At 47.5% G+C, this 20,178-nt stretch overlaps 1 protein-coding gene across 6 annotated transcripts in view; it reads left to right on the top strand.

The window, feature by feature from the left end:
* ZNF516 (zinc finger protein 516) overlaps nt 1–20,178 on the top strand; it is a 111,066-nt gene that overhangs the window by 24,745 nt on the left and 66,143 nt on the right. Inside the window, exon 1 of one of the 6 annotated variants that reach the window (XM_057504292.1) lies at nt 8,087–8,182. The exons of the other annotated variants lie outside the window; for them this stretch is intronic. The gene's annotated coding sequence lies outside the window, so the exon portion shown is untranslated. Of the gene's footprint in view, nt 1–8,086; nt 8,183–20,178 lie in introns of those variants that run through there. 6 annotated transcript variants of the gene reach the window in all.

Here is a 20,178-nt window from a genome sequence, read left to right as displayed (position 1 = left end):
GGTGCCTCACGGGCGGCCTCTGTGGTCCTCCCCATGTCTGGGTGCACAGGAACCGTGTTCTGCTCAGTGGCCTCTCTGCGTGGACCCCTGGCTGGGCCTGGCCAGGCTGAAGACAGGCCTGTGTCGTGGTGGTGGGCAGGCAGTGCCGCAGCCCACCTGGATGGTGTGGGGAATGAAGGAAAGTGGGGTGCTGCTGCAGGTTGGGGGTGCCAGGGAGGTTCCAGGGGAGCAGAGCCTCCGCTTAGGGTGTCTTCTGACTTCTCCTGCCTCCCCAGTTGGCCAGAAGGCCTCAGGGCTCACACCATGCATGTGCCCTTGGGATGGGGCGCATTTTCAGCAGGACCCTAATAGTAATAGACATTACTAACCCCATAAATACGTTACAGGACCTTGAATTAATATTCATTCTCTAGGGACCTCAGTAATTTCCACTGGGGCTTAGCTGGGCCCCCCAGGGACGTGAAAAGTCAGAGGAGAAGTAGGCGATCATCAGAAAACACTGGCAAAGGAACACGTGGGTCAGTCTTTAACGTCACGTTTGCATTGGGGGTGATGAGCAGAGGAGAGAGTGGGCAGTCAGGGTCTTCACAGGCCTACTTCCCTCTTTGGGGCTCATCATGAGCTGGCTCTAGAAGCTTCCTGCTGCCCGGTCCTCCGTGGGCCTGTGCCTGCCTGCCCCTGTCTCTCTTTTCCAATGTATCCCCCGTCCTGCAGTCTTTATTTCCAAGGGGGTGTCTCAGATGGCTGAGTGTGGAGCTCCACTCCTCCTGCCTGGGTCCCTGTGTGCTGTGTGATGTTAGGCAGTGTGCTGACCCTCTCTGTGCTCTAGTTTGCTTATTTGTAATGTGGACAGAATGACCATCATTATTTCATGGGGAGGTGTGTGGGTGGAATGTGTGGTGCAGGGGGTGCCCTGGAAATGTGTTACTTGTCCGTTTGAGTGTCAGCCTTGGTGGTTCGGGTGGCCACAGAGAGGTCTGGGAGGGAAGCCACATTGCTCTGCTGGAGACACGTGCATGTCTGTGGTTGGCTGGACCTCCCTTTGTTTTGAGGGGCTGGTGTCTCCTGCCTTTCACAATTGGCCTTTTCTGTCCTTCACTTAGAGCTGACCCGGGAACAACACAGGTCTGTACTGCGTGGGCCCACTTACATGCAGATCTTTTTCAATAAATGCATTGGGACATTTTTTTGAGATTTGCTACAGTTTGAAAGAACATTTTCTGTTCTGCAGCTTACTTTATTGCGGGAATACAGTATGTAATACATAGAACATACAACATTTGTACCAGTCAACTGCTTATATCGTAAGGCTTCATCACCAGAAGGCTATTGGTACTTAAGTGTTTTGGGAGTCCGAAGTTATATGCCAGCTTTTTACACGGGACTCTGGGTCCCAGCTCCTACATGGTTCCAAGGTCAACTGTGTTTATATTTAACAGGCAAACAATATTTTATTTAAATAAGGAGACAGCTTTTGTAAAAGCTCATATTCTCTACTATCTTCTGATTTTGAGCAACTAAAGGTTTTCTGCACTGCCTAGCAAGCAGTGTAATTTTATCGCAAGTTTTGTGATAATTCTAGAAGGATGTAGCCGCACAGGTACTTCGGAGGCCTGCATCCCCGTTAGCTGGCTGCCCCTTGCACCAACCCTTAAGTGACCTCGGCGCCTGTCAGGCCTTGGAGACCAACACCAGGGGCTGAAGCCCAGGTGTTGGCTGGTTGTATGTTTTTCTGCCCGACCCAGGACCCTTGTGGCGCCCAGTGGCTGCCTCTCAGTCTCCCCTGGGCTCCAATGCGTCCCTGGGGTTTCACCTGGGGACCAACCAGGTGTTCGCAGAGTGAGTCTCCGTTTAGGTCCCTGCTGTTTTCCCTGGAGGCCGTGGATTCAGGGGAGACCACAGAGGTGAGAGGCTCTCACCATAGCATATCAAGGTTAGTCTTTTTAAAGCTGATGAGCACTTTCTGGTTTGCAGCTCTTCTCACTTCTTTTACCACTCGGCCGCTGTAAATGTAAAGCTATACACACTTAGCGTCACTGGGCTGGGCCGTGATTCCACCTCTTCATTCTGGAACTTTCCTCCCTCCGACTTCTGACAAGTGGCAGAATCAGAGCCTTCCTCAGATGAAGTCTGGCTCCCTGGGCCCAGGGGGGACGGTAAAAAGAGCTTTTAAAAGGCATCTTTCTCCTTTGAGTTTCCTCCTCTGAAGAACCTCAGCTCCCTTTGCTGCCAAAGAATGAAATCTTCTATGTTTCTTCTCCCTGCTCCACCCGAGGTGTCTTGGGGCAGGAAACCGTCTCTGAACATATATAACTCTGAACTGTTTGTTCCAATTAAGTAAAGATTAAGTCAGAAAAAAAGTGCTTAGTTTAAAAACCCGGACATTGAAGACAAATCGTTGGGCAGGTTGCCGCCTGAGATGTCCCGTTTTGTGCAGCAGGCTCTGGTGTGTGAAGGGCCCTCGGTGGCCAGGCAGCCCTCCCCCTGTGCCTCTCACGGGCCCGACGGTGAGGAGGCTGCGGTCCTCCCAGGAGGCACAGCTGGACGTGGATTGTTACACTCAGATGCAGTTCTCAGCATCACCAGTGGTGCTCGGACCGCATCACGTTTCCACACCTGCCCTGCCTCAGGGTCCTGAGGGTCCCGTGATACATCTCAGGTCTTGAAAGAAACATCCACTAGGTTTTTAAGAAACAGGGAAAAAGAAGGGAACTGGCCAACCTCTCTGTAAGTGAAATGAGGCCGGTAGCCCCGTACCCCACCGAGCTCGTGGGGCTCTGGACCCCTGGTCTCATGCCCTTTGGCACTTCCCAGCGGTCCTTTCAAGATCCCCAACTGCCAGCATGAGACACAGCCCATGGCTCATGGGTGCAGAGAGCCTCAGTCATGCCCATGAAGGTGTGTGAGCTCCCGCCTCCGACCGGAGGTGAGGGGGCACCATGTGGGCATGTGGAGAAAGGGTGTATGGCATGGAATCTTACTTCAGTGGATCTCCACCTGTCCGTCTTCGTTTTTGAACAAGAGTGTGTAATTTAGAATTGAGAAGATAGATTTTCAGGCCCTGCTTACGGTTCATGCAGAAAAAGTATTCTAGACTCCGAAAGATGTTTATAAGTGTCATTTTTAAAGCTCACTGCCACATACATGTGGAATGCTGTCCAGTCAGGTAAGGACAGAGGTGCACCCTACAACTGAAAACCAGGAAAGCCGAGATGTAAATGCAACACTTTTGATTCACACAGCAGCTTGCCGGACAGGTCAGCCTGGTGGCCACATCAGACCCCCACTAATGGTCTGCTTGTAAATTCAGATGGAGTGTGAGGTGTGCATTCCTAAGTGGAGGCATTGCACTGCCAGCAGGAAGCGTCCTCGTCGGCGATGGGCTGTTGGCCCGTACCCAGTGCAGGCTGCAGAGCTGACATGGTGGAGCCCCTCCAGGGGCGCCCTGCTGCGGAGTCCCCACCCTGTCCCCCCACTGCCCGTGCTGCTTCCCCTGGCTGTTGCTCGCAGGGGCCAGGGGCTGCCTGTGCACAGTGGTTAGCCGTACATTGTCCCCCTGGCATTTGCCCCGGGGAGCTTTCTGTATTCTGAAAGCATCCACTTAGCTCCAGCAAGACCTGTGCATTGGCAGCAGTTTTTTTTTCTTAAAGAAAAGCAGTAATAAACTTTTCTTAAAGATGTAATTACCTCAATACTGAACCGATGGGCCTGGTTGAGAGGCCACTTGGACCCACTGCTCCTGGGAGAGGCAACGCTGAGTGGGCGCGTGGGGAGGGTCTCGTTCCTCACTCACACACTCCCCGGAAAGTCGCGTTTGTTCAGCCAGGACACCTCCCTGTTCTGCAGGCCTGGGACTGAGAGCGTCTGAGCTCAAGCTGCAGTTTTCACTTTGACCTTGGTGTAGGGCTGTTCTTCCTGGCATAGCTGCAAAGATGTTAAGAGGCATTTGATAGTAGATAGGAAAATAACTAGACAAGGACACCTAACTGTGAAGCCTTCACCTCCCTCCTTTCGTTGGGGCATAATGATCACAGGGTGAACGGGGGCAAAACTCCTCAGGAATTTCCCGGGAGAGACAGCTGTGCCAGCAGGTCTGCGGGGCACCGTGCTCTGCGGGCAGTGCTTCCATTTTTATTATCTGGGAGGGTGTTGCTCAAAGGGTATGAGTTTGCATGTGAGTGCTAACTTCTTCCTGCCAGGGTGCTTAGCGTCCTGCTCGTGGGCTGGTGCTGTGGGCAGGCCTCGGGGGTGGCAGACAGCTGCCCTCTCCCTGCTGGGAGGTGTGGCCGCGAAGTAGGCAGGCTGGCAGAGCCCTTGGGAGCCTGGATGTTAACGTACTTCCACTGTGTGTGGGCTGAGGGCAGGATTTCAGTTTTTAGGGGATGTAAGGAGCTTCAGGAAGCAGGCTGGCTAGGCCGTGTCTGCACACTATGCCAGGACACACACGGACCCACGCCTTAACGTTTCTGCGTTTCCTGCTCGGGGGCCTGTAGGAGTGTGAGGTTGTGGGCTTGCGGTTCCTTATAAGGAGGTGTACAGGTGTATGGTGGAGAGAACTCTCTTCCTTTTCCCAAGAATTGTGTGGATTGTCATTTGATTGAAGTTGTGGAATTGTTTGAAAAATGTGAACTTCAGGTGAAGTTGCCCTCCCGAGGCCCCGTCAGTGCTTGGCCTGGCTCAGCATGACAAAACACTGAACATTTGGAAGCCCAAAGGAAAATAGTAAATTTGGTTTTACTCTGAAAGATATTTTGATACATAACAGGGTGGAAAGAGAGCTCATATGTTTTACCTCTGGATTTAGGGAGAATGCTTTGCCTGGTGTCAGAGGAGGAGGGGCAGGGCTTTCCTTCAGCATCACCGTTCGGGCACTGAGACAGCTGCGGATGCCCACGTGAGCACCCTGGTGGCCGCCCTTCCCAGGGTGGGCCTATGGCTAATACCTGCTGGATTATCTGAGTCATTGACCTGGGCCTGGGGGCTCCCGTGTGCTGATGTGAATTGGAGCTGGTCGCCATGCACTGCGTTGTATTTATACCATTACTGAATCTTGGACTTGGGATCTAAAGAGGAAAGGAACTCAAATTTGCTGAGGGCCTGCTGCATATCAGGCCCTGGTCTAGCAACTTCCTGTACATTTTTTAAATTTACATTTGGCATGCAAGATTGCCAAATGGTGATCGGTGTTGCCTCAGGAGCTGCGCCCCTTCCTGTGCTCAGTGGTCCGTGTGAGTCCTGGTCTCGGTCAGTAGGTTGTCTGGCTCAATTCCTGCCCCTCCGTTCCTGTTAAACGAAGGAGGCAGTGATGTAGTGTGGGTTCTCGGGTCTGCAGGGCACAGCCCTTCCTTCTGCTGCAGCCGGTGGTGGCTTCCCCGTGGTGTGCTGTGTCCGCAGATGCAGCGGACTCTTGCTGTACCAGTCCAGAAACCCCAGCCCCAACGGGTACCGTAAAGCCTTCCCCGTGTATTTCATGAGCTAAGGGTTTATTAAAAAACAGAGGAAACAGAGTTGACCCGGGTTTGGTTCCTGGCTCGTGGCTGACTTGCCGGCTACCTGAGTCCATTGCCTCATTTCGTGCACGTGGGTGTGAGCTCCCGGTGGCTGCTGGTCTCCGAGCTGGGCTCAGGGCACTGCTCTGAACACTTGACGTTACTCTGTCCTCACAGTGTGGCCCTTGTCTTGGGAGGTTGCGGCACAGTCCCGTGACACCCAGATGGGGCTCAGGGTCATCCAGCGTGTGTGGGAGCTTCGTGCCCACCACAGTGGATGCGTGCATCACTGCTGGGTTGGCCCTGTGCAGAGATGCAGGGCGGCATTCACACTGCTCAGCAGCCGCGTTCCTGGTCTCAGGCCGTGGGGAGCTGTCGGTGGGGCCATGACTGTGTTGTCTGTCATATGTTGGGAGCACACACACGTGCTCGCCTCCCTGGTAGCGTGTTCCCAAGGAGGTGCATCTTTAGGTTAAATGCACACACACATGCACGTGTGCCCACACAGCTGTCCGATGGCCAGGTGTCTGGGCCGGCTGGCCACGTGGATCTCAGAGTCTCAGTTGCTGGGGTGGTGGCCGCTCCTGTCTCCACTGGAGCCTCGGCAGATAGATTTTAGTGGGGAGCTTTGCTGACAGGCTCCTGTGGGGTGTCGGCCTGCATGTGGGGTGAGGATTTGTGCCCAGAAGGTAGACTGTATTGCCAGTATGTGTACTGGCGTTGACCACGTCAAGGAGCCACTGGTGATGCCAAGCTCAGTGCACGGTGGTCACGGGGCATCCTGAGGATACAGGAAGGCGTGGAAGAGCACAGCGCATTGGGTGTGCCAGGGGAATGGGCCTGGTAATAGTGGGTATCGTTCCAAATAAAGAGCTGTGAGATGCATTGGGGCTTGAAGCTGGGTGTGAGGCTTGTCTATCCAGAAGTAAAAGGATATTTTCCATTTGTTTCTAGTGAGGCTGTGCTTTCTGAGTATGACATTGGAAAGAATCATCCTCCGGATTGCAGGACTGGTCAACATGTTCTCATGAAAGGAACCTCCTTGTGTTAAAAAAAAAAGTTGAGTGTCCATTCCAGAGCCCTCTGTGCCCCAGGCCCCCGTCAGAGCAGGTCCTGCCCGTCGCTCCTTACAAATGGCTTCATTCTTGAACCTAATGTTGAAAGGCTTCCTGGTACTTATTTAGCACCTTTTCTTTGTAGTTTCCATTAAGAGATTTAAGAAGTAGTTTGAGAGAACTACCCTTACCCAAGAAAGCAAAGATGGTGTGCTTATCTGAAATGCAGCTAGCTCCAGCTTAAGAAGAAAAAGGTTGACGTTGTTTACAAATCACTGAGAACTTTCCGGAGAGGCTCTGACACACAGGGTTCCCTTGCCATCTGCAGGTGGTATAATATATGCTTGCTTTAAATGCTTGAAAATAAGCATCCTTTCATTTGCCGTGTGTAGTGTCTTGCTGACAGGGCTTCCTAATCCCCGTCAGGAGGCCTGTCAGCTTCATTCAGAGTGTGGCCAGTCTCATGGCGTTCTCCATCTCCGTGGCTCTCACTGCCATAGAGTAAACAGGAGGTGCTCTGCCCGACTACCCAGCCTCCCAGCGCTCTGTCACTGGGTAAATTTAGTGCAGCAGACCAATTTTGTAAAAAATAAAAAACCAAAACTCAGAGCAAATGGAAAGCAAGACACTGCAAGCAGTTTACAATGTATATGTGGATGAATAGCTTGGTAATATAGCTTTGAGTACAGAGCAGAGAAACCAGTGGTCTTTGTAGTTAGGATGGGAGTCATGATCCCCCAGAGTGAATCTGTGAGTGTGACTTTTGATGGCATAAAATGTGTGAGTACCCAGTGGCACAGAGGAGATCCAGTCCCCGGTTCTGTGGGTGGGGGTTTGGCCATGTGTCCCACTGGAAATGTGCTGCCTGCATGTGGCTGGGGGGCCAGCGGTGTGCAGCGAGCTGAAACCTCGGTGTGTGTTGTCCATGGGTGTGTGGAAGCCTTGGGCCGGCCCCCTGTCCGGCGGGAACCAGGGGTCCAGGGGCTGGTCTCTGCCGAAGACCTTGGCGGGTCTGTGGCTCAGCAGGTGTTTGCGGATGACCACCTTGCTCTTTGTTGGTGGGTAGGAGGCGTGAGGTTTGGGCCTGCTGTTGAGGAAGGTGCTAGATGTGCATTCCGCCTCTCTTCTCAGCCAGAGCTGCCAGTTTCCCCAAGTTAGAGCGGTCGCCCATCACCCGGGCACAGGAAGGCAGGTCCCATTCTGCCTGAGCAGCTTGGCTGCCAGAGAGCCTGGTGGGCTGGAGCCCAAGTGAGCAGCAGCCTGAGCCCAGCCTGGGAGCTGGGGAGTGGCCAAGCCCCTGTCTGCAGTGGCAGCCTGGCCGTGAGGCGGCGGGGTTTCCTGGCATCTCTGATTGATGGGCCTGCCCTTCCTCTGTGAGCCAGGCTAGGGGTGTGAGCCATGAGCCTATTTGTGAATTGGGCAAATGGAGGCGAGAATGGCCTCTGGTTATCAGTCCTGTTTATTAAGTGATGTCACAGCAGCCCGTTCAGATTAACTGAGTTGGAAATGCATGCTTTAGAGTGATTATGTTTACTTTTCTAGGACCTTGGTAATCAGTGGGTGAGCCTCACAACCGTTCAGCTGCTGTCTGTCTCCCACAGAGGCCTGGGCTGAGGACACCCGTCCTGTGCACCGCAGGTGTGTAGTGATCTGGTGTCTTTGTGTGACAGACTTGTGTGGACGTGTGTTGAAGTAAGACGTGTAACTGTCCCTTGTGCCAAATAGCTGTGTCTGTAGACTCTAACCCGAAGTGATTTTTTTGAACCAGATTGTCCATAACTTGGATGTCCCAGTGCCCAACAAGGCAAGACTGGCCCCCCGGGCCCATGGCCGTCCACTCCACACCTTGCCTGCTGAGCCGAGCCCCGCACCTCACCTGGGCCCGCGTGGCCCTGGGGAACCTCGGTCGGCCGCCTAGAAACGCCTGGCACATGTCACAGCACCACGCACAGACTGGAGCAGGGCATCTGGGGACTGGTGCCTTGCTATGCGCTTGCAGGTGGGGGTCAGAGAATGGACACAGTGTCAGGTCATACACTCCCGCCGTGCGCGGGTGAAGGCGAGTCCCTGAGTCAGTGTCAGGTGACTGGACAGTGCGGCGAGTGGTGTGACTGCTCTGGCGTCCGTGGGTCCCGGGACCGTGCTCCGCTCAGAATGCCCAGCGCACCAGTCCCAGGCGAGCCAGCCAGGGCCAGCCTGGGAGATTCCCTTTCAGGTTGGGTCTATTTCTTCCCCAGGGCCCATGGGGGCCGGGCCAGGGGCTTGGTCATTAAAAAATGTGCCTTGTAGTTTATATTGACTTTTCCAAGAGCTGTCACTGGGTGAGATGCTTGAGCTTAGAAAAATACCACCTTCCTCTTTTCTGCAAAGAAAATTTACAATCTCTTCAGGTGTGGTGTTTCCTTAATTTCTGTTGCTCAATAATACAATTGCATTATTATGGGGAGTTAAAGTGGGATTTTACTCGCTTATCCTTTTTTGTTCCTTGGGAGAAAAGTATAGATGGCCTTTTATCTTCAAAACTCAGAACTTGCTGTGATGTCTCATTAAGTGTGCCTGAAAATATATTTTTAGCCTGGCAATGCAGGATAAAACCTAGGGCGATGTGACATCATGTTCTTGTCAAGAATTGCTCTTTGTAAACATTCTCTGGTCACTCCCCTTAAGAGGCTGAAATACCCAGCTGCTTTCAAAGGTGCTGTGTGTGTTAGTGATAAACTGGGTCATGTTACAGTAGTTATTGGCAGTAATGGATCTGGAAATTTAAACTGCCTATTGTATGTGCTCTTTACATATAGTAAAGCGTTTGGGGGAGATTTGTCCGTTTATAATTCTGATCCTCTTCAAGTATTGATTGCTGTTGATAAAGCAGCAATTAGAATCTGAACTAATTCCTTGCGTGGTATGCCTTTCAGCTCTCCTACCTAAATATATGCAATTCATGGTATCTTTACAGAAAATGTGAGCAGTTGCTTAGAATCCAGTAAAACTGATTATTGAAGTGCTTATTTTTCCCCTGTGCGCTCTTAGGAAAGGGATTTTTGTGGGCTGACTCCTGTGCGGAATGGTACTACCTCGGAAGGTAATGTTTAACAATGTTTTATGACCTACTGCACATAATTCTCTCTCTTTGTATTCTTAGGCACAATTCTTTCTTTCATGGCAGGGACCTCTAGGCTTTTTCACAAAAGCACAGAAAAAAGAGATAATGTTAGGAAGGTATTATAATCTTTTTTCTTATACTGGGAGAAAAACGCTGATTTTAGGTAAGAGACTGGAAAATAGGTCAGGGTATGTGTGTTGGCAAATAAATAATTGCCCTTTGCTATTGGTTTACATGGAATAAAGTACAGCTTACTGCAGAAACAAATTTTGGTTAAAATTATTTTATAGTCAACTAATAGGAATTTCAGAAAGGTATGTCCAGTGATTAAGTGTAACATAGGATATAGTGTTTCTGAACCTGATTGTTTTGTTTTCAGTGCTGAAAACTTAAAAAAAATTTTTAAATGCTTTATATTAGATACTGAATTAGTGGTAGTTTCTATACTTTTGAGTTTAGTCTCACTAAAAATCTGTAAGCCTCTTTTAAGTGGGATCTTCTTTGCAGTTATCTGAACCTTCTGATTTTCCACATTTGTTTTAAAAATAGAAATTTATGAGCCTACATTTTCTCTGGTGTTCCCTAAGTTTTCAGTGTTTCTGAGTTATTTGAAACTTTGGCTCAAATCCATGGTGCAGGATGTAAAAAGAGTCCAAGTAAAAACTTACTGCTTTTGTGGTTCATGCCATGAATAGCCAGCGATTTGTTCTCTATTTTTGTAAAACTCTGAGCAGCCTCTCAGTGGCAACAGACTTTATCCTGAGCCGCCCTGTTTGGAGGGGATGCCATTCTAAGCCCCTGGAAATGGGGCCCTTAATGGAAATGTTGACAAGATCATTAACTACAATGGCAGTGCCGGCTGCCCCCGGAAGCTGGGTCCCCCTCCAGGTCCCAGCTCTTTGCGGCAGATCGGGTGCTCCAGCCGGACTTTTTATCTGGAGAGAATCGCAGAGCAAGCTGGCTCCTGTTGCTTTTCTTTTTCTCTCTCTCCCTCTTTTCTTCTCTTTCTTTCTGTTTACGTTTTTAAGGACAAATAGATTAATAAACTTACTACTTTATGTAAGACTTGGGAAATACTAGATAACAAGTAATAGTGATGCATTAATTTTAGAAAAGGTAGAAAATAAGTAAAAGGAAGCTTCTTTCCTTTTGATACCAAAAAATCCATGCCCCCACCCCTTGCTTTATTTTCGTATGACACCTCTGCTAAAGTCTCCATGATTATTCGGGGTTTTCAGGATATGTTATAAATGACCGGGGAAAGAAAGTTCCCGCATCCCCCCTCATTTCTGCTTGGGCTTTCCTGAAAGCAATCAGTAATTATATTGTGTATTCATCTGCTTTTTTTATTCCCCTGTTAAGGTCAGATTTCACCACCAATCTTTGTATTTTAGTGAAAGGACACATGGCCAGCTCATATATTAATGTTAGTTTATATTTTCTTTTGGAAATACACTGGTATGCTGTTGTTAGTAAATGTTCTTCTATTTGCACCTTCCATCTGGAGGTGAAGAGGGGCCTCTCTGTCTCTTCTCCTGAACCAGAAATTTATTTGAGATTTTGACAGGTTGTGGTAAACAACTTCATAAAAGGTAACCTACTTGCAGAATAACATTTAGGTCATGTAGGCTTTTTTGCTATAAATGGAGTGATGATTCTAAAGCCACGGTCTGGTCCAGTATCGAAGGGCTTGTGTTTAAATGATCATGGGGTTTGCATAATAAAACCTTAGTGTGAACAGTTAGTTGCATTTGGGGACCAACTTGTTGGCACTTGCTTTGATTTATTTGGGTGTGTTAAATAATTTAAAGGAAACCTTTGTTTAAGAAAATAGAGCGCAGTCCCTGTTGTGCTGACGGTGCGTTCACATTACCCAGTGTTCCGAACAAAGCGTGTGGGTCTCCGTGCAGGGCACCCCCGAGCCGCCGGCCATCCCTGGGGCGTCCGTCCCGCCGGGCGTCGGGGAGGCGGCCTGCGTGGCCGAGGCTCCGGGAGGCCGGGGCTGCTGCTGGGCGTCCTGGCGCGCCCACCGTCCAATGAGCAGGGCCGAGGAGACACCCCGCTTTGGAACCCCCTGAGCACCGGCCGAGCCCCAGGCTCCCCTCGCCGCGCTGGGGAGCTGGGCGCCGAGCCCGGGAAGTGCGCCCCCGGCCCGCGGCCTCCCGGCCTCGCCGCGCTGCGGGGCCTCCGGACCTGGACGTGCTTCGTCGCGCGGGTTACTCGGGAGATGAACCCCCCCTGGCTCCCTTTTTTCCGCCTGGGATTTTGATAGATGGAGCGAAGGTTTTGGGGAAGCGCGTGCAGAGCCCTTGGCTGCGTGTGGGTTTGCTTCGGTACACTTACTGTTCACAAATGGGCATTTCCCCCCTTTTCTCCTGATAATTCCATTCATAACTGGTCAGAAATCTTTTATATATGAAAGAAAAACCTCAACAGTTTTCCGGGAAGTGATGAAAAAGCTCGCACTAGCGCCCTGGGCGCAGAGCAGCGCTGTCCCCAGGCCGTGGGGGGCTGGGGGTGGGGGGAACCCCGGGACCTCCTGGGGCCTGGAGGGGGTGGCGGGCGAGGTGGGGGAGGCGGAAGGGTTGGGGGCAGGGGGACCAGGCTCTCCCCAGAGCAACTCTGCTCTCAGTTGTGTTGCTTACCTGGAGTTGCAAGTGGAAGGTGGTGAGTTTTTTTTTTTTTTTGATTTGTGAAAAACTTCCAAAATCGGTAAAAATAGAGTAATATTCGCACATACATCTGTATAGATCCAGCAATTGTTAAAACAATGTTCAGGTGCTTTATTTATATTATTTATGTTTTATTCTCATGCTTTTGACTGAATAATATTCCAAAATTCTTCCTATTTTTTTTTTAGTTGAGGTAAGATCAGTGTATACCATTATGTAAGTTCAGGTGTGCCACGTTATAACCTGTATACACTACACAGAAATCCCCACGGCAAGTTACTTGCCATCTACCACCGTATAGTGGACCCCCTTCAGCCATTTTGCCCACCTCCCAACCCCCTCCCCCGCGATAACCACCAGTTCTGTTTCTATGGGTTTTTTTTTTTTTTAAGAGAACGGAATATTATCAGAAAAATGTACTTCTATAGCTGATCATCTGACACCCTATAAATGATCAAAATTAAGGATATTTAAAGCATGCATTAATCGTTGATTTACAGTTAGTTTTATCCTATCAGGGAGTAATCTCCCTTTTCTTTCTTTTTTTTTTTTTTTTTGTTATATGAGTTTGTTTTTGTATTGATCTTTTTTAAGATTCCACATATAAGTTAAATCATATGGTATTTGTCTTTCCTTGATATATTTCACTTAGCAAAATACCTTTAAGGTCCATTCATGTTGTTGCAAGTGGCTAGAAGTCGTTCTTTTTATGGCTGAGTAATATTCCATGTGTAAATGTACCACATCTTCTTTATCTATTTGTTCATCAATGGACACTTAGGTTGCTTCCCTGTCTTGGCCATTGTATGTAGTATAATGCTATGAGCAGGGGTGCATGTATCTTTTCCAGTCAGTGTTTTCATATTCTTTAGATAAATACCCAGAAGTGGAATAGCTGGATCATTTGGTGGACTGATTCTTAATTTTTTGAGGAACCTCTATACTGTTTCCCACAGGGGCTGCACCAATTTGCATTCCTACTGACAGTATATGACGGTTCCTTTTTTGTCCACATGCTCTCCAACATTTGTTTTTTCTTGTCTTTTTGATAATAGCGGTTCTTATAAATGTGAGGTGGTATCTCATTGTGGTTTTGATTTTCATTTTCTTGGTGATTATAGTGATGTGGAGCATCTTATCATGTGCCTATTGGCCATCTGTTTGTCTTCGTTGGAAAAGTGTCTATTAAGACCCTCTGCCCACTTCTTAATTGGATTGATTTTTATTGTTGGATTTTATTCTTTATGTATTTCAGATATTAGCCCCTTATCAGATATATGATTTGCAAATATTTTTATCCCATACAGTAAGGTGCCTTTTCACATTATTGAAGTTTCCTTCACTTTGAAGAAACTTTTTAGTCCCAATAGTTTATTTTTGCCTTTGCTGTCTGATCCACAAGTACTGCTAAGAGCTTACTGCCTGCTTTTTCTTCTTCTACAAATTTGTGGTTTCAGGTCTTACATTCAAATCTTTAATCCATTTTGAATTAATTTTTATGTATGGTTCAAGATAGAGTGGTCCAGTTTCACTCCATTGCCTGTGGCTGTCCAGTTTTACCAGCAACATTTATTTGTGAGACTTCTCTTTCTCTATTCATCTTGGCTCCTTTGTCATAAAATGATTGTCCACATATGTCTGGGTTTATGTCTAGGTGCTCAATTCTGTTTCATTGTCTCTCTTTATGCCAGTGCCATACTGTTTCAATTATTGCAGCTTTGTAATATAGTTTGAAATTACAGAGCATGACAACTTCAGCTTTGTTCTTTCTCAGGATTGTTTTGTTTCTTTAGGATCTTTTGTGATTCCATACAAATTTTAGAATTATTTGTTCTAGTTCTGTGAAAAATGCCATTGGAATTTTGATAGGGGTTATATTGAATCTGTATATTGGTTTGGGTAGTGTGAACAGTTTGACCATATTAATTCTTCTAATCCATGATTATGGGATATCTTTTCATTTATTTGTATTATCTTCAGTTACTTTCATCAATGTCTTATAGTTTTCAGAGTACAGCAGCTCTTTCACCTCCTTGATTAAATTTATTTCTAGGTATTTTATTGTTTTTGATGCAATTGTAAATGGGATTGCTTTCTTTATTTCTCTTTCTTGACAGTTCTTTATTAAGATATAGAAATGCCACAGATTTCTGTATATTAATTTTGTATCCTGCTACTTTATTGAATTTGTTTATTCTAACAGGTTTTTGGTGGAGACTAATTAGAGTTTTCTCTATATAGTATGATGTCATCTGCAAATAGTGACAGTTTTACTTCTTCCTTTCTGATTTGGATGGCTCCCCCCGCCCTTTCTTGCCTTATTCCTGTGGCTAGGGCTTCTCATACTCTATTGAATAAAAGTGGTGAGAGTGAGCATCTTTGTCATTTCTGATCTTAGAGGAAAACCTTTCAGTTTTTCACTTTTGAGTGTGGTGTTGGCTGTGGGTTTGTCATATATGGCCTTTATTATGTCGAGGTATGTTGCCTCTATGCCCACTTTTTGTTGAGAGTTTTTATCATAAGTGGATGTTGAATATTGTCAAATCCTTTTTTTGCATCTATTTATATGATCATACAATTTTTGTCCTTCATTTTGTTAAAGTGGTATATCAAGTTGATTGTGCAAATGTTGAACCATCCTTGCATTCCTGAATAAATCCCACTTTGTTATGGTGTATGATCCTCTTAATGATTTGTTGAGTTCAGTTTGGTAGTATTTTATTGAGTTTTGTGTCTGTTCATCAAGGATATTGGCCTGTAATTTTCTCTCTTGTGGTATCCTTGTCTGGTTTGAGTATCAGACAAATAAATACACATACACCCCTCATCTAGATATAGCAATTGTTAACATTTTGATACATTTGCTTTCTCTTTTTTTTAATCACCTCTAAAATATTTCATCAGAAATCTCCAAAAACTAAGAATGTTCTCCTGTATTACCAACATAACAAAAGTCATAGTAATTCCCAAGTATTATCTAATAATCTAGTGCATATTAAAGTTTAATTTTAATAAAGAGTTCTGGAGCTATAGCATGTTAGAACATGTTTGCTGTGGATGATTATAGCTGTTGGTGGAAGACTTTTTAATTGTACAGAGTCTGTTGTAGTGAATTTGTAATGGCCTAAGAACACATAGGTGTCACTATTTAGTGATTGCTAATTTAGCTTCCTAAGCTTTATTATTTTGTGCTATTGAATGTATTAAACCAAATATTGTTGCTGCCAGTGACTAAATATCTTTGGGTACTATACTGACATTTCATTCACTTATTCAGCAGTTACTGATTAATAATACCTAATGTATGTTGGCCACTTACCATTGTACCTTGTATGCATTAATTTAAACCTCAAAAAAATAGTATTGTTATCGTTACTATCAGTACATTTTTAAAACAACATGTTCTGGGGAACAGAGAGGTCAAAACACTTACTCAAGGTCACACAGCTGATCCAAGTAGGTTTTGTTGGGCAGTCTGACCTCGAAGCTCACAGTCTAGGCCCCTGTCACACTGCTGTGACACCCATTTGGGGCTTGACTTTGGAGAGTTGCTGGGGAGAAATCTGGATATTGTGTGAGTCTGTCCTCATAAAATATGTCATCTCACATGCAAATGACTATTAAAGAAGCAGAAAAAGTAACATGTCCAGACAAGTGCTAGGATAGGGCCAGGGCCACGCAGAGTGTGAGGAGAAGGTATTGTAGGGACCCTGACTCGGTCACATGGCTGACGGGCAGGTAAGCCCCCTCAGGAAGGCCATACCTTAGAAGGTGGTGTGGGCACTGTATGCAAGGGGGCCCAGTGGTGAGAGTGGATGTGTGTGTAGCTGAGTGTGGAGCAGGGCACAGCCGGTGACCCGGAGTGATGAGTCTGGCAGGGAAGGGGTCAGGGCTTCTGGAAGCTCAGGCCATCTGGGTCTCATTTTAAGGGTGTGAAAGGCTGTGAAGGGATTGGAGGTGCAGCCAGCAGGATGCTGGGGCTGTTTTGGGTATTGCTGGGCGGGGCGGGGGGCGGGGAGAGCCGAGGGGACCATCAGTTCTGGGAATGGGGAGTCACTCTCACTGGGAGGTTGGCCTCACCATTTGATTCCCAGACGACCCTTGACTTCCCTGGGAAGACTTAGCTAAAACTTGCCAGTGCAAGTACTTCCCTCCCTGCCCTTCTGGAAACTTCTGCCCACCCTGCTGGAGCATGGCCAGAACTCTGTTTTCTCACTGCATGTTGACGTGTTTCTCTTTCTGACTGTCATTGCCTCTGAGTCACAGGCTCCCACAGTCTCCTGGCATCTGGTTCTCAGCTGTGACGAAGCCTGTGTCAGGTCTGACCCTGCTGTGCTGAGCTCGGTGCCCCAGCAGTGTGGAGCTGTCACTGAAGGGGGTTAGGAACACGGACGTGACTCTTTATGGGCCTGTTGGCTGCCTTACGATGCCCCTCCTTCCGGCTGGATGTCTCGGAGGCTGGCCCGCAGGCCGACTCCAGGGCAGGCGGGGTGACCCTGGTCCTGGGTCGGCTCATGGGGCTGCTTGAGCAGATGTGCAGGGTGGCCTTCAGCAGGTGACCTTCCTGTACTGTGTAAGCTCACAGGTGCCCTCCCATAGTCCTCACTTACAGAAGTGATGTATTAGTTGAAACCTTTACCCACAGATTAAATTTATTGTAAATCCAGTGATTGTAAGCAGTCTTGGGAAAGCACTTCATTTGATTGTGCTACTTAGGTGAACAAGGAAAGCACCTCGCTGAGAGGCGGCAGCAGCCTTACACGTGCGTGTTCAGACCTAGTGCTCGTTTGTTTATGTGCTCACATGCTTACTTTTTGGTTTACTATATTTTATTGTCAAACTTACACAGTTTGCCCTCTGAAACACCTCTCCATCTCCATTATAATGCCTTTTGGTTATAAATACATCTTTTTAATATACATCTTTTTCCTAATTTTTTATAAATGTGATTAGATTACCTAACTTTTTAAAAATGAAATTTATTTTGAAAATTATATAAGGCATTTTTAAAAAGTAGCTTCAAACTGTTTATTACATCTTTAGAGAAACACACATACACACACACATACACACACACATGCAGATCCAGTGGAAATCTATTTTAAAACTAATCAGCAAGCCATTTTTATGCCTGAACAATTAAATTACAGTCCTGTCTGGCAAGTTCCCAGTTACAGCCTTGGAAGAAGTTTATAATACAATAACAACAAAACTATGATTCATTATGGGCAAATATGTATTCTGGCAGAGCTCTGCTATATAAATGTATGTAAGCTAACACATTATGTGTATGGATTGACATGTATGTGGGTTGACATGTCACATTATCAGTTAAAACATAGGTATGTGCATTTGCTCTCCCCTTTGCTCCCTCTGCTCCTGATGCTGTGTTGTAGGAAGACTTTCTTTACTCACACTGCTCTGGGTAAAAAGCTAGCTACACATTTTATAAGGCTAGCTATCTTTAGGTTAATGTGTTTTAGAGGAACTTGGAATGCCGAGCCTCACTTGGCGTGTTGTTTGTTTGTGAGAATAAAATAGAGGCAGCTCAGTACTGAAATATGTTTGGCGAGAACCAAGTGGTATAATGCTTCATCACATAGTGGTGTTTGGATGTGAACTGCTCCTCATTAGGGAACAAAATAAATGTGGAGAAACCACCTGAGTCCCTCCCGGCTCGCAGAGGCCGGTGGGATTTTTTAAAAGGACAGGGAGAGATGGAAGCCAGTAGTGCTGGGAGGGTCCGTGTACGCCTTTGAACGGGGATGGTTGCCCCGCCATGCATTTTTAAGTTGGAAGTTCTGATGACAGCATCCTTGTTACTTTTTAGAAAGGAAGTGATAACTGCCTTACATGGCAGTTGTTGCCTGCAGCTGAGAACATCACACAGGGCTGTTTTGGCCATTGACTAAGGAGAGCTAGTTACAGGGAAGTATGTTCTGACTGTTTCTTTAAAGGTTTGCAAGAAACTATCAGTGGACCACCGGCACCAGGAAGGGGCCACTTAATGGGCCTCTTCCAGGTAGAGCCAGCATTGTGGATGTGATGATTTCCTTAAGATAATTGTGTTTGGGCTTAAATAGTTATGATGTTACAGCATTTTCTCCATTCTTATATTTTCCCCTTCAAAACATTTTTATGTTCTCTAAAAAAGCATCCCATGCAGTTCTCACAGGGCTGGGCTTCCAAAGATGGTGGCGGGCAGGGAAATCCCAGACAACAGAAGAGAGGGGCTTGCCTCGCTGGCTGCAGGGCGCTGGCAATGCCCTTCCCTGGGAATTCCCTGTAAGTTGCAGGGCGCCTGTGGCCTTTGGTGAAGCTGCTAAGCTGGTTTTGGAGGAGGCCCGAGGAAGAATGAAAATGGTATTCTCTAGGCTTTGGGCTTCTTGAGGGCATGTGTCCATTCTTTGGCTGGAGGTCTGGGGTCAGGGAATCAGAAATGTCAACATGGAGGCTGTAAAAAGGACACGGGGACTTCTCAGAAAGCCAGCATGGCAGTGAAGAGCCTTTTGAACTGTGCAGAGGCTTCCGAGGCCCTGTGGAAAGGCGGGAGCAGCGAGGTCACATCCTCTGAAGGGCAGTGCGCCGTGTGCTGGAGGTGGCCTGCGGCCAGCAAGGTGGCCCTGGCCGCTGGTCTGCCGCGGAAGGGCCGTGCCCGCCTGGCCTCTCCTTTGCACCTTGCTCTGGGACGCGGGCTGTTGGGCAGGTGTGTGTTCTTCATGGGCTGTTCGCTCTGTGCTGTTTGCAGGGGATCCGAGCGGTGCCTTGGGGAGGGGCCAGTGGGGAAAGCTTGCAAGGGGCTTTGGTGACACATGGCTTCTTGTGTCCCTCCCTGACTCTCAGCACCTGACAGGTGAGGAGATGAGCCCAGGGTGTGAAGGGCCCCCTGAAAGCCGCCTGGCTGGTGGACGGGAGTGGGTATGGGGCTCCCAGGGTCCACCTTGCACTGCTCTGTGCTGGCTGAGACTCCTGCATGGCATGGCGGCAGGGTCCCCTGTGTGCAGACCCCTGGGCTTTGAAAGTATTTGACTTTCTCTGGCCCCTGGGAGTTCTGCAGAGGCCGAGTTATAAAAAAGAAGGAGCAAAACTGGCTTATCCTGGGGTTGGGACCACAGAACATGCATTTTTGATGATTAGAGCAAGTCTCCTCACTTGAAAAATCCACTTATATTCCAGGTGCATCTGTGGGTTGCTCCTTGTGACCCGTAACTAGCTGAGTACTTTGCTCCATGAATCTCATCTTCATGGCCGGTTTTTGGTTGTTTGATCCGGTTCAACATTTAGCATTCTTCATGAGCCAGCCTACAGGTCCACTGGAGTCGTAAAATTATTTCAGAGCCAGCAATTCCTGTGTTTTAGTTGTGTTTTCTCTGTAAGCTTACTTCTGCATGGTTCTTAAGCTCCTAAAATTTATACCCAAATTTGGTCACTTAAGTGAAATATAAATAGTATGTTTCATTCATACTTCCATATATTACATCACATTCAACATTTTAGGGATGAAATAAGCCCTGGGACAGAAGGGGATACTTGCAAATTATTTCACCTTATAAAATCATCATAAATAACATAGGACCATCCAAAAGTTGTACCAAGACCAAAACAGCTTGCAAAAGTAATTTTGAAATAGCTGAAATTGTCATTAAGAGGTGTTCTTGTGAACCTCATCTGTTTATCCCCTTTAAGGAGTTTCCACCTATTTTGTTAGAGGGAGTGACTGTCATGCAGAAGGAGCTTTGTGTCCTGTTAGCAGGACGAGGTGAGAACGCCTGTATGAGGCTCTGCCTCCTGCCTCTTCCCGGAGTTGGCTGCTTAGCCTGTGCTGGTCACTTTAGATACCTGGGAAACTTGGTAGCATG

This window comes from Manis pentadactyla, chromosome 6, assembly GCF_030020395.1.
Source record: "Manis pentadactyla isolate mManPen7 chromosome 6, mManPen7.hap1, whole genome shotgun sequence".
NCBI lineage: Eukaryota > Metazoa > Chordata > Mammalia > Pholidota > Manidae > Manis > Manis pentadactyla.
This window is presented reverse-complemented; position numbering and strand designations above follow the sequence as displayed.